Genomic DNA, 13,728 nt, shown 5'->3' with positions numbered 1-13,728 from the left:
CAAATAAAGATATTTTCAACTCTTCTTTGCCTATTTGAATGCCTTTTATATTGTTCTCTTTTCTGTTGCATTAGCTGAGACTTCCAGCATGATATTAAAAAGAAGTGAAAAAAGGAGGGTAGTCTTGTATAGTACCTCTTTTTAGTGGAAAAGTTTTAACTTCTCCCCATTCAGTATAATGTTAGCTACAGGTTTTTCACATATGGCTTTTATTGTGTTGAGAAATGACCCTTTTATACCATTCCTACTGAGAGTCTTAATCATGAAAGGATGCTGTATCTTATCAAATACTTTTTCTGCATCTATTGAAATAATCATATGGTTTCTATCTTCCTTCCTGTTAATATGGTGTATTATATTTATGGTCTTGTGTATATTGAAATAACCATGCATCCCTGGAATAAAGCCTACCTGGTCGTGTTGAGTATGATTTGCAAGTATCTTGTTGAGAGTTTTCTCATATATATTCATCAGCAATATTGGTCTGTAGTTTTCCCTTTTTTTGTCATGTCCTTATTTTGGGGGGGGAATGAGGATGATGGAAGCTTCAGAAAATGAATTTGGAAGGTTTCTTTCCTTTTGGATGTTTCAAAATAATTTGAGTAGGCTAGGGGTTAACTCTTCCTTAAAGGTTTTGTAGAATTCAGAAGTGAAGTCATCTGGACCTGGGCTTTTCTTTGTTGGGAGGTTATTTATTACTGAGTCAATCTCATTTCTTGTCTTGGTGAGTTCAGGTTTTGTATGTCCTCCTGATTACATCTTTGTAGGTTGTATGCATCCAGGAATTTGTCCATCTCCTCCATGTTCTCTGGTTTGTTGGCATATAGTCACTCATAGTATCCTCTAATTTTGTATTTCTATTATGTTTTTTGTAATGTTGCCTGTTTCATCACATATTTGATTTATCTTGTTTCTTTCTTTTTTCTTCTCTTTCAGTCTAGCCAGTGGTGTGTCAATCTTGTTAATCTTTGCTTTCATTTGTTTTCTGTATGGTTCATTTATATTCCATTTCATTTATTTGTGCTCGAGTCTTTATTATTTCTTTTCAACTGGAAATTTTTGTTTCTCTTTTGTTGTTCTTTTTCCAATTCCCTGAGGCATGATGTTAGGTTATCTATTTGCCACCTTTCCATCTTTTTGTTATGTGCGCTAATCGCTATGTATTTCTCTCTTATGACTGTTTCTGCCATTCCCAATACATTATAGAAACTCGTATACTCATTATCATTTACTTCTCTGCATTTTTTTTAATTAAGATTAAATGTCTTCTGTAGTTGTGAAACCATTCAGAAGTAAGTTGTTCAGTTTCCATGTGTTTGTGTGTTTTTGAGGGTTTTTCTAGAAATTAATATTGAGTTTAATTTGATCATGAAGATGCTGGATGAAGTTTCTATGCCTTTGAATCTGTAAAGGCTTGATTTGTGTCCTATCATATGGTCAATCTTTGAATAGGTTCTATGCTGGGGTGAGAAAAATGTATATTTTTTGGTCTTTGGGTGGAAAGTTCTATAGATATGTATCAAGACCATTCCATTTATAGCATCATTTAGGTATTGTATCTCTCTATGTATTGTTTGTCTAGAAGATCTGGGTTAACTCTTCCTTAAAGGTTTTGTAGAATTCAGAAGTGAAATCATCTGGACCTGGGCTTTTCTTTGTTGGGAGGTTATTTATTACTGAGTCAATCTCATTTCTTGTCATGGTCTGTTCAGGTTTTGTATGTCCTCCTGATTACATCTTTGTAGGTTGTATGCATCCAGGAATTTGTCCATCTCCTCCATGTTCTCTGGTTTGTTGGCATATAGTCACTCATAGTATCCTCTAATTTTGTATTTCTATTATGTTTTTTGTAATGTTGCCTGTTTCATCACATATTTGATTTATCTTGTTTCTTTCTTTTTTCTTCTCTTTCAGTCTAGCCAGTGGTGTGTCGATATTGTTAATCTCTGCTTTCATTTGTTTTCTGTATGGTTCGTTTATATTCCATTTCATTTATTTGTGCTCGAGTCTTTATTATTTCTTTTCAACTGGAAATTTTTGTTTCTCTTTTGTTGTTCTTTTTCCAATTCCCTGAGGCATGATGTTAGGTTATCTATTTGCCACCTTTCCATCTTTTTGTTATGTGCGCTAATCGCTATGTATTTCTCTCTTATGACTGTTTCTGCCATTCCCAATACATTATAGAAACTCGTATACTCATTATCATTTACTTCTCTGCATTTTTTTTAATTAAGATTAAATGTCTTCTGTAGTTGTGAAACCATTCAGAAGTAAGTTGTTCAGTTTCCATGTGTTTGTGTGTTTTTGAGGGTTTTTCTAGAAATTAATATTGAGTTTAATTTGATCATGAAGATGCTGGATGAAGTTTCTATGCCTTTGAATCTGTAAAGGCTTGATTTGTGTCCTATCATATGGTCAATCTTTGAATAGGTTCTATGCTGGGGTGAGAAAAATGTATATTTTTTGGTCTTTGGGTGGAAAGTTCTATAGATATGTATCAAGACCATTCCATTTATAGCATCATTTAAGTATTGTATCTCTCTATGTATTTTTTGTCTAGAAGATCTGTTTAGACAAAAGAAGATAATGGGGTTATGAGATCTCAAACATTTATAGTGTTGCTTCTTATCTCTCCTTTTTGCTTCAGCAGTCTTTTCTTCACATATTGAGGTGCTCGTGTGTTGGGTGCATAGATATTAATAAGTGTTATGTCTTCTTGCTGAATTAACCCATTTACTACTATATAATTCCATTCTTTGTCTTTTTTTAACAGTCTTTGTCTTGTATCCTATGTTGCCTGAAATTAATATACCAACCCCAGCCCCTTGATTTCCATTTGCATGGAATATCTGTTTCCAGCCATTCACTTTTAGTCTATGGATGTCTTTTTCTTTTCCTTTGAGAAAATTAACTTTAAAATTTGTATCTAAACGCCAAATACAAAGGATATCACTTTCAGAGTAAAATTAAGAATGGCCAAAATAATAAATCTTCTCTAGCAATAATGTAAGTCAAGTTAGATTATGTTTAAAAGGAAAATTTAAGAATGTTCAATTGAAGAAATACTAACCTATGGAGGTGAGGGAGGGCAGGAGTCAGGGGACAAATGTTTCATTTAGAGATCTTTCTCACTTTAAGCCTGAATGCTTCAAGCTCTCAAAGAATCCACTTATGGAAAAAACAATTACCTTATACTCAAATATCACTTCAAAATACAGCAAATAGGTTACATTCTCAAGTGTTATTAAATTGTTTATACAAACTTAAAGTCATGAGCATGACTTCAGGATCAGTGCTTTCTATGTCAAGTGGTTCAATGAAGCAATTTAGGGCCTCCTGGATTTTCCCCCACTCTTTCAGCCACTCTTTCAGTTCTTTTCCACGTGTTACAAGGGTCTCGTAGTCATTTGTAACCTCCACAGCCTTACCTTGGGGAGAACATACCAACTGTTCACCAGACAAAGCCTCTGGGTTACAAGGAGAGGTCTATAGAGCTCGAGCACTAGGCTCAGACACAGTTAACTGGCCAGGCTTGTTTTCTGAAGACAGCTTTTCTCCAGAAGGATCTTCTTCTGTACACTCGGAGGCTTTCTTATTGCTTTCTTCTGCTACTTCTTCTGCAGGATTGCCAGCATCTTGTGCTTCACTGCTGTTGACAAGTCCTTCCTGCATATCCTTCACATGGTCTAAAACCACATTAATAATTGATCTCCCAGAAGCCAGAGACCTTCTAGAGTTTAATGGCTTATTAAGACTACCAGATAATGTTGGTGAAAAGAACATTCCAGGTGGATAAAGTCATTTTGGGGAGTTGAAGCATCAAACTGTTTCACAGATGAGAATTGAAAAGTAGAGGTGTTGAATGAATTTGTGCATGAAGTACATTTAGAAGAATCATCCTCATCATCTGGAAGGATCACTTGAGCTTTACTTCTGATTTTCACATTAACTACAACTTATGGTTCCTCATCTTTTTCAGGAGAATCCAAACTGAGACATGATTTGCTATGCAGAAACTCTTCTTTGGAATTAGCTACATGGCCACATGAGCTATTTTCTTCCTTAACATGCTCCAAGCCTGACTGGAAAGAACCTGTCCATTGTCTGCAGAGTCTTCCAAGGAAAGCTTGAAATCACATGCATACTGTGGTGAAGATGGTTTTTCTTCCAACTTGGCATCATTCGCTTGAGCATCCTGCAGTACGCAGTGAGATGCTGGCAAGTCATCAGTTATTTCAATAACAGATGCACTCGATTCTGAACTTTGACTTTCATTTGTTATGAGATGAATGGGCCAGGGTTTGCAGTGAGGCAAAATCTCATCCTCCTTAGGTTGATCTAGATTTGGCCCAAGATCAGCTTTGACTGATTTGTTAAGTAAATCATTAAAACTTCCCAGAGGATTCTCTTTCAGTGCCTCTTGCACAGGTCCCTCGTGTAATGCCTCTTTCTGTAGAGCTTCATTTTCAGTGGCAAAGCTTTTTGTCATTCCCAATAAAGAGTCAGTCCTAGTTTTTTCTACACTCTTAACCCCCTTGGGTAAAGTAGCTACAGTATCAGCCTCAAATATACTTTCAGGTGGGTACCTACCACTGTGCAAGTTAGTAAAACTTGTCTTTATCCTGGAGAGATCTTGTTTCCCACTTTCTTTGGGCAGATCATCAATGAGTACACTCGACATTCAGGAACTGATACCTTCTTCTTGGGTATAATGAGTAGTTCTAGAAGGTGAAGGCCAAGGCTATGGGTGATCCAATTCAGGGCATTTCTTCTTTGTTTGAGAAGGAAATATAGGTTCCCTTTACCAGGTACTCTCATATCCAGTTCTTTCTCTTTCCATCAGGAGCTTTGTATTTTGAGATTCTGATTCAACAAGGTATTGAGATTTCTGAATCCTTTGTTGGATATAGTGAGAGTCTTCTATCACATCCAGCTCTTCTTTACCAGATAAGTCATGAGTGTACATCAAATAGTGGTCTGAGATTCTAGCTGTCCCCAAAGAGTGCAGGTAGGCAATATGTTCATGGAATTTCTCATCACATCTCCTGTGAGCAGCATGCAGATTCTGAAGCTGCAGCTGGGTGACAGAATTCTGAAAATCCTCAAATGTAAAGAGCTCTCTTAATTCTTGTTTACTAAAATACTGGAAAGGGTTCTTCTTATCACCAGTAGTTTGTCTTATTATTGAGTCCTTGAAAATCTGTCTTCTGTATATTTTTTACTCTACAGTCCCACAGGTGATCAGTCTGTAAACCACAACATTTTCTTTTTGTCCAATTCTGTAAACTCTATCTACAGCTTGAGCAACAGTTGGAGGATTCCAGCTAGGGTCAAAAATGTCCACTCTAGTTGCTACAGTTAATATTAAGCTAACACCTCCTATTTGAGTGGTAAGCAGAAAAACAGAGTAGTCTGTATTTTGCTGGAATAGGTTAATTCTTTTTTCTTGTTCTAAAAAATGGGTAACTGTTCCATTGATTCACAATGTCTTCAAGTGTCTATTCTGTAAGAGGTGCTCAATGATGTTTAGAATTTGCCTCAACTGGGAAAATACCAGAGTTTGATGACCTTCCTCTTGCAGTCTCTTAAGCAGATCCATTAAGAATATCGTTTTTCCAGATCCTTCCATCAATCTATCATTAGTTATTTGATTGATATGGTACACTTCTGACGACTAGTCCTCATTTGCGTCTTGAGCAGAGAATGAGACAGTTCCTAGATTCAGCAAGCAACGAGCTCTTGCAGACAGCAACCTACGATGATTACAAAGCTTCTTTAAGACACCTAGCTCAACCATAGTTGAGTGTGTCTCCATTAACGATGCCTTAACATGATCTAAAGACACAAATTTCCTGTATATTTCTTTTTGAAAAGGAACAAGATGTATTCAAATAAATCATTTTTCCTAGAAAGGGAAGGTATTTCACAGGCGATATCAACATCTGGATTCTTCTCACTAAATCTGACCTCTGAGTTGCTTGACTTTTTCTTCTGTACTTCTTCCTTAGTCCTTTTGAGAAAATAGGGTCTTATAATTGTCATTAAGTTTTCGTAAATTTTAAAATCCAAGGCTTTTTACCCTGGGGTAGCATCATTCTCTCTTTCTCTAGTAATAGGATTTTCATGCTCCATTTTAAAATTTTTTAATGTTCCTAGCAGGGACCCTTGACAAGCAAAATCAAAGAGGGACCATAGTTCTTGTAAATTATTCTGGATTGGAGTTCCCGTATGAAGGAGGTGATTGTTGGCTGAGATAGCATGAGCACATATTTCTGACTTAGTAGATGAGGTTTTGATCTTATGTGCTTCATCAAGGATGACATAGTCCCATACAAACTCTTTCAAATTAAAGCTTGAGAGTTGCTGCCAGTTATTGATTAACATTTGGTATGTAGTAATAATGATGCCATTCCTTTGTTGAATCTGATTGAGGTTTCTGGTACATTCTTCCTTGCTGCGACCATGAAATTTTTGACTCTCATTCCTGGAGTCCACTTGATGAATGTTTTTACCCATATTTTAATAAGATTGGTTGGCATGCTCAACAACACATGGTTTACAAATGAAGCATCAAACATACCAGAAAGGAAAGCAATGATTTGAACAGTCTTCCCTAATCCCATATCATCTGCCAAGATACCGCCTTTTCTTCCATCCCTATATAAGATATAGAGGAAATCTGTACCTTCTTTCTGGTGCTCAGAAGGTTGGTTGTGCAGTTCTTGATGAAGCAGCAGGCCAGAATTGCATACGTCTATAAACTCATCATCTTCATGTTCTGCCAGTTCCTCCAAGGCTTTCTGTATTTTTTGGATTCTGCTTATCACATTTTCATTGTAAAAAATGTCCTTTGAAAAGTTTCAATGCTTCTTCCAGATCTCCATTCTTAGTTGCTTCTTTGGCCTCTTTCGCATACCTCAGGTAACGTGCAGCCTGTTGTAGGCTCAAGGAATCAGCCTCAGCAAACCTTCGGTACTGCTCCATGGTCCTCAGGTTGAATTCCTGGAATCTCGGCTGGAATTTGATTTTCCTAGTCTATGTGTGTCTTTGTCCATAATGTGCATTTTTTGCAAGCAACAGATAGAGGGTTTCTGCTTTGTTTATTTTTTTCTTTAAATTCACTCAGCCAGTCTATGTCTCTTAATTGGAAAATTTAATCCATTAACATTCAATGTTATTATAGATAGTTTTAGACCTGTACTTATCATCAAATGAGACATTTTCTGGTTGTTTTTTTGTTCTCTTCTAACAGTCCATCTTACTTTTAGTTTTCCTGGTATAACACTAGCTTCAGAACCTCTTGAGGAGCTAGTCTAGAGTTGATAAATTCTTTCTGGTGTTGTTTATCCGAGAATGTTTTTTATCTTTTTTCCCATATGAAAGATAATCTTGCCAAGTATATTATTCTTGGTTTAAACTGTTTTTTATTCAACACTTTGGCAATATTCCCCATTCTTTCCTAGCCTGAACTGTTCCCAACACTATGTCCTATGTCAGCCTTATGGGGCTAATTTTGTAAGTAACTTAATGTTTCCCTCTTGCCAATTTTAGTATCTTGTCTTTGATGATTTTCTCCATCTGGCTATGTAGTGCCTTGGAGAGGATCTTTTTGGGTTGATTTTATTTGGGGTCCTATGTACTTCTTGGGTCTGGATATTTGAATGCCTTTCTAGATTTGGAATATTTTCTTACAGAATTTTATGAAATAAATTATCAATGCAAGTATTATTTTCTTCCTCTTCTGGGATACCAATTATCTGAATTTCGGGGCACTTGATGGTATCCAGTATTCCTCGCATATTATCCTCATTTCCCTTGGTTGTTTTTTCAGTCTTCTTTATACTTTTTTCTAGATCAGAATTTTTGTCTTCTACATTTGAGATTCGATCTTCTGCATGTTCTATTCTACTTTTAGTATGTTTGTGGGAGGTTTTAATTTCCTATATCACATTCTTTATTTCTAACAGTTCCATGTGATTCTTTTCTAAGATTTCTATTTCTTCTTTCAAATCATAATAAGACTTCCTCGTCTCCTGAAGCTCGTTGTCTCTTTTCTCTTACATTGCAGTTAGTTTATTACTACAAATATTCTGAATTACTTATCTGACATGTTCACAATGTCCATTGTGTTTTCTGGGGGTGATGTGGAATTGATGTTTTCCCCTGAGAGAGAGACACTTGTTTGGTTGCTCATGTTTCTTTTGCCCCTACTATTGTTCCTAGTCATCTGGTGGTCTACGCATGTTTTCTTAACATATTCAAGGTGCCTTTGAGTGTTCCAAGGTGTGCAGGAGTAGAAACTTGGTGATATCTCTTCTTGTTTCCTTCCCTGTAGATCAGCAGTACCCTGTACTGTTGTCACAGGTCCTCAGTGACCAAAAGTCCTCCCTGTTTCTAAAGAGTGGTGATCCTTCAACCGAGCTAATTAGCTTTGCCTCAGGAGAAAATAAAAGGTTATGAAGTGCACAATGCATGCTATGCACTATTCAAACACAGATTTCTGAGAGTCCAAACACAAGTGGAGGGTGGTGGGATAAGTCACAGGTCCCAGGATTTAGGGCCTACACCTTGGTGTCTGGCATTGCCATTTGAACCAATCTCCAGATGGGGTGAAGAGAGGCATAAGCTTGTTTTAAAGTCCCAAGACACAAACCTGAGGTTGAAAAGTGAGTTGCTGGGGGATGAGCCATTGTCCTGACTGAAAGGAACTATAACCACATGCAGCCTGGTCACTATACTATGTTTCAAGTGGTATTCCCTAAAAAGCATATATTTCAAATCTGCAAATTAATTTATTTTGTCCATTTAGTTATCAGTATATGAATAGTAATTTTTATTTAAATTTATTTATTTACATTCATTCACCGTACATCATTACAGCATACAAAATGAGATTTTCCATGCAGAGTACACTGTATACTGGCTCAATCAAGCACATCAACATACACATTATCATCAACAAATAATTTTCCATTCCTTGTTTCCTGTATGTTTTGCTTTATTTTCCCATCCTTGATTCCCTATGTCTTACCCTCTGCCATCTTCCACTCTAGACCCACACTGTTTCTGGTATCTAGGTTTGCTTTCTATACTTTTTTCCCTCCACATTGTACTGAGTCACTAAATATTTTAGTTAATCTAAATATTTTCATAGCAAGCACAGTTGATATATACATTCACATGAACACAAGTCCTACTTTAGGCATGAGCCTCAGTGAGTAGAATGAACATACTATAAAGTAGCACCTAGCTGGGCCTATATATCTTACTGCAGTCATTGAATAGTTATTTTTAAAGCATTTTTTTTATTTCCATAAAAAACGGTTTTAGTTTTTTTTTAGAACTTTTTTTTTAAACTTAATTTACACTCATTCCCTAAGCATTGTTACAGCATATAAAATGTGATTTCCCATCCAGAATATACTGCGTAGTGGCTTAATCATACATATTATCAAAAATTTTCAATTTTTAGTTGCTAGTATTTTTTTTACCCTTATTTCTGACCTTACGTCCTTTCCCAACCTCTTTTCACACTATCTCTGGTGTCTACAGTTGTTTTCCATTTCTTATCCACACACACACACAGACATTGTATTAATCACAACATTTCTTTAATAGTCTAACTACTTTCTTTTTGTATTAATTAATTTACTCTTTAGAAATATTCAATCACATTGTTTAGCTTACAATGTGAGCATTTCAATATGTGAATATTTCTCCCCTGTCCCATTGATCATAATATCTTCAACTGATAACACCACACCTCCCTCCCATCAATGCTCTACCTCCGTATCCCTTCTCCAAATGTCCTTCATTAGGGCCCACTCCTCCACACACCTCATTGGACATTCACACCAATCTCTTGTGTTAATACAACCATTAGTCAATCAGTTTCAGTAATAGAGTGCAGACATTTGGTATATATTAAGTGGTGACATACAATGTCTCTCCTTCATATCCTGGCTTGCTCACTCAGCAGTAAATCTTCCATATTCTACCACTTTCTGTCAATTCAAAAACTTCATGGAAAATGTACATTTATAAAAATTATGTTTTCCCAAATATCTTGCACAAAATAAATTCTTACTGCAATTCCTTTTCTCAAAAAAAAAAAAATAAAAAAATAAAAGGACAGGGTTTTGTTGTTTTTTTATGACTGAATAGTATTCCATAGAGTATATGTGCCACAGTTTTTCAATCCATTCATCCGTACAGGGGCATTTGGGTTGGTTCTATGTGTTAACAATCCTGAATATTGCCACAGTAAACATCGACATGCAAACACTTTCCAATGAAGAAATCTTCTATGCTTTGGGTAGATATAGAAGAGTGGGATTGCTGAATCATATGGTAGATCTATTTGTAGATTTTTGTAGAATCTCCAAATTATAATCCACAGTGGCTGGACCAATTAACATTCCCATCAGCAGTGTAAAAGAGTTCCTCTTTCACCACACCCCCACCAACACTTGTCATTGTTTGTTTGTTTGTTTGAGAGGTTTTCGCTATAGGGCACATGCACTTGCTAGACAGACAGAGAGAGACATAGAAACAGAAAGTGAGAAATCACCCCCCAGGGGGGATGGCCACACCACAATCCCTTCTCCTTCATTCTCCTCTTGGGATCCTGGGCACGCACATGCACGCACCCAGCGTGAGTTTTAAGCCACCAGGTCCGGACACAAACTGCGTTCGACTACATGGGAGTCCAGCGACATAGCCATTATGCTAACTGCTGGTTCTCGACTGTTTGTTTTTTTAATCTTAGACATTCTCACCAGGGATAGGTGGGACCTCATTGTTGTTTGGGTCTGCATTTCCCTTATGATGAAGGGTGTTGAACAGTTTTTTTATATGCCTTTTGACTATTCTTATGTCATCTTTAGAGAGTGTTTTTTTCAACTCCTTCTTTCATCTTTGAACAGGGTTGATCATCTTTTTTCCAAACAGCTTCTTTAGTTCCTTGTGTATTCTGGTTATAAGTGCCTTATCTGATGCAAAACTTACAAAAATAGTTTCCCATTCATAGGGCTGTCGATTCACACTAATTACTGTGCCTTTTGCCATGCAGAAGTTTCTTAGTCTGATGTAATCCCACTCGTCTATTTTGGGGATGATAGACTGTGTTTTAGGGTCTTATTTAAGAAGTCTTTCTTTTACCCTAATGTGTCCCAGAGTTTCCCCAGTGTTTTCCAGGAGGAGATTTATAGTTTGAGGTCTTAGATTTAGATCCTTGATCCACCTTGACTTAATTTTTGTCAACAGTGAGAGGTAGGGGTTTAGATTCATTTTCCTGCAGGTGGAAATCCCGTTTTTCCAGCACCATTTGCTGAAGAGGTTTTCCTTTTCCCACTGAATTGACTGGTACCCCTTGTCAAAAATTGGTTGGACATTTATCTGGGGACTCTGTTCCATTGGTCCTCCTGTCTGTTTCTGTGCCATTACCATGCTGTATTGATTACCACCACTTTGTAATATATTTTGGGGTCAGGGAGTGAAATGCCACCCACTCCACTCTTCTTGTGTAGAATTGTTTTGGCAATACGAGGTCTTTTATGATTCCAGACGAATATTATGATTGTCTTTTCTAGATCTGTGAAGAATGTGTCTGGTACTTTGAATGGCATTGCATTAAATAGGTAGATTAATTTGGGTAGAATTGCCATTTTGATTATATTAATTCTTCCAATCCAGGAACATGGGACATCCTTCCACTTTTATGTGTCATATTCAATTTCTTTTTTTAGCTTCTCATAGTTTTCCTTGTGGAGGTCTTTAACTTCTTTGGTTAGATTTATTCCTAAATATCTTATACTTTTGGTGGCTATGGTAAATGGAATAACTTTTTTCTTTTCTGTCTCAGTCTGCCTGTTATTTGTATATAGAAATGCTATCAATTTTTGTATATTGATTTTATATCCTGCAACTTCACTGGAATCATGTATTACTTTCAGTTATTTTTCCATGGAGACCTTTGTGTCTTCTATGTATACAAATATGTCATCTGCAAATAGAAAGTTGCTCTTCTTCTTTTCTTATTTGGAAGGCTTTTTTTTTTTCTCTTTTCTGATTGCATTGGCTAAGACTTTCTGTACTATATTAAAAAGGAGTGGAGAAAGTGGGCATCCTTGTAATGTTCCTGTGTTTATTGAGAATGCTTTCAGCTTTTCTCCATTCAGGATGATATTTTCTATGGGTTTTTCATAGATGGCTTTTATTGGGTTGAGAAATGCCCCTTCAATGCTGATTTTTCTGAGAGTCTTGATCATGACAGGATGTTGTATCTTAACAAATGCTTTTTCTGCATCAATCGATGTGACCATATGGTTTTTATCTTTATTCCTATTAATATGACATATTACATTTATGGTTTTCATATGTTGAAACAACCTTGCATTCCTGGAATAAAGCTACCTGATTATGGTGTATGATCTTTTTTATAAGTTGTTGGATACGATTTGCTAGTATCTTGTTGAGAATCTTTGAGTCTATATTCATCAGAGATATTGGTCTATAATTTTCCTTCCTTGTCCTGTCCTTAACTGTTTTAAGGATAAGGGTGATAGAGGCTTCATAAAATGAATTAGGGAGAGATTCACCCTTTTGGATCTTTAGAAATAACTTGATCAGAATGGGGGTTAACTTTTCTTTGAAGGTGTTGTAGAATTCAGAGGTGAATCCAACAGGGCAAGGATTTTTCTTTGTTAGGAAGTTATTTATTACTGATTCAATCTCCTGGCTTGTTATGGGCATATTAAGACTTTCTATATCCTCCTGTCTCATTCTTGATAGATTATATTTGTCCAGGAAATTGTCCATCTCATTCAGGTTGTCTTGTTTCTTGGCATACAGATGTTCAAAGTAATCTCTAATGATGTTTTAAATTTCTACTATGTCTGTTATTGTATTACCAGCTTCATTGCAGATTTGATTCACCTGGTTCCTTTCTCTCTTCTTCTTAATAAGTCTCACTAGTGGTGTATCATTTTTTAAAATTTAATTTTAATTTTTTAACATTTTTTAATACATTCAATCACATTTTTTAGCTTATAAGTTGATCACTTCAATATATGAACATTTCTCCCCAGTCCAGTTGATCAAAATAAAACAATACTACCTCCCTGTCTGAACAATGCTGTCTCCATATCCCTCCTCCAAATGTTTTTCCCCAGGCCCCACTCCTCCACAAACACCACATCTGGCATTCATACCCATCTCTTGTGTTTGTACATCCTTTAGCCCATCCGTTTCAGTTATAGAGTATGGACACTCGGTATATATTAAGTGGAGACATACAGTGTCTCTCTTTCATAGCCTGGCTTGCTTCCCTCAGTAGTAAATCTTCCATATTCTTCCATTTATTGTCAAAAGTCAGTGTTTTGTTGTTTGTAATGGCTGAATGGTATTCCATAGAATATATGTGCCACATTTTTTCAATCTATTCATCTGTACAGGGGCATTTGGGTTGGTTTCATGTCTTAGCAAACGTGAAAAGTGCCGCAATAAACATCGATGTGCAAGCACTTTTCCAATAAAGAATTCCTCTGTCCTTTGGGTAGATGCCAAGGAATGAGATTGCTGGATCATATGGTAGTTCTATTTGTAGTCTTTTGAGGAATCTCCAAATTGTTCTCCACAGTGGTTGGACCAATTTACATTCCCACCAGCAGTGTAAGAGCATTCCCTTTTCACCACACCCCCACCAACACTTATCTTTTTTTTTTTTTT

General features: G+C 36.4%; 1 pseudogene; it reads right to left on the bottom strand.

Moving 5' to 3' along the window:
- Positions 1 to 3,234: 3,234 nt before the first annotated feature.
- On the bottom strand, positions 3,235 to 6,984 carry LOC102500163 (DNA excision repair protein ERCC-6-like pseudogene; annotated as a pseudogene).
- Positions 6,985 to 13,728: the final 6,744 nt, after the last annotated feature.

This window comes from Tupaia chinensis, unplaced genomic scaffold (genome assembly GCF_000334495.1).
Source record: "Tupaia chinensis unplaced genomic scaffold, TupChi_1.0 Scaffold144113_1, whole genome shotgun sequence".
Classification (NCBI taxonomy): Eukaryota; Metazoa; Chordata; class Mammalia; order Scandentia; family Tupaiidae; genus Tupaia; species Tupaia belangeri.
Note: the sequence above shows the minus strand (reverse complement) of the source record. Positions and strands in the feature narration are given on the sequence as shown.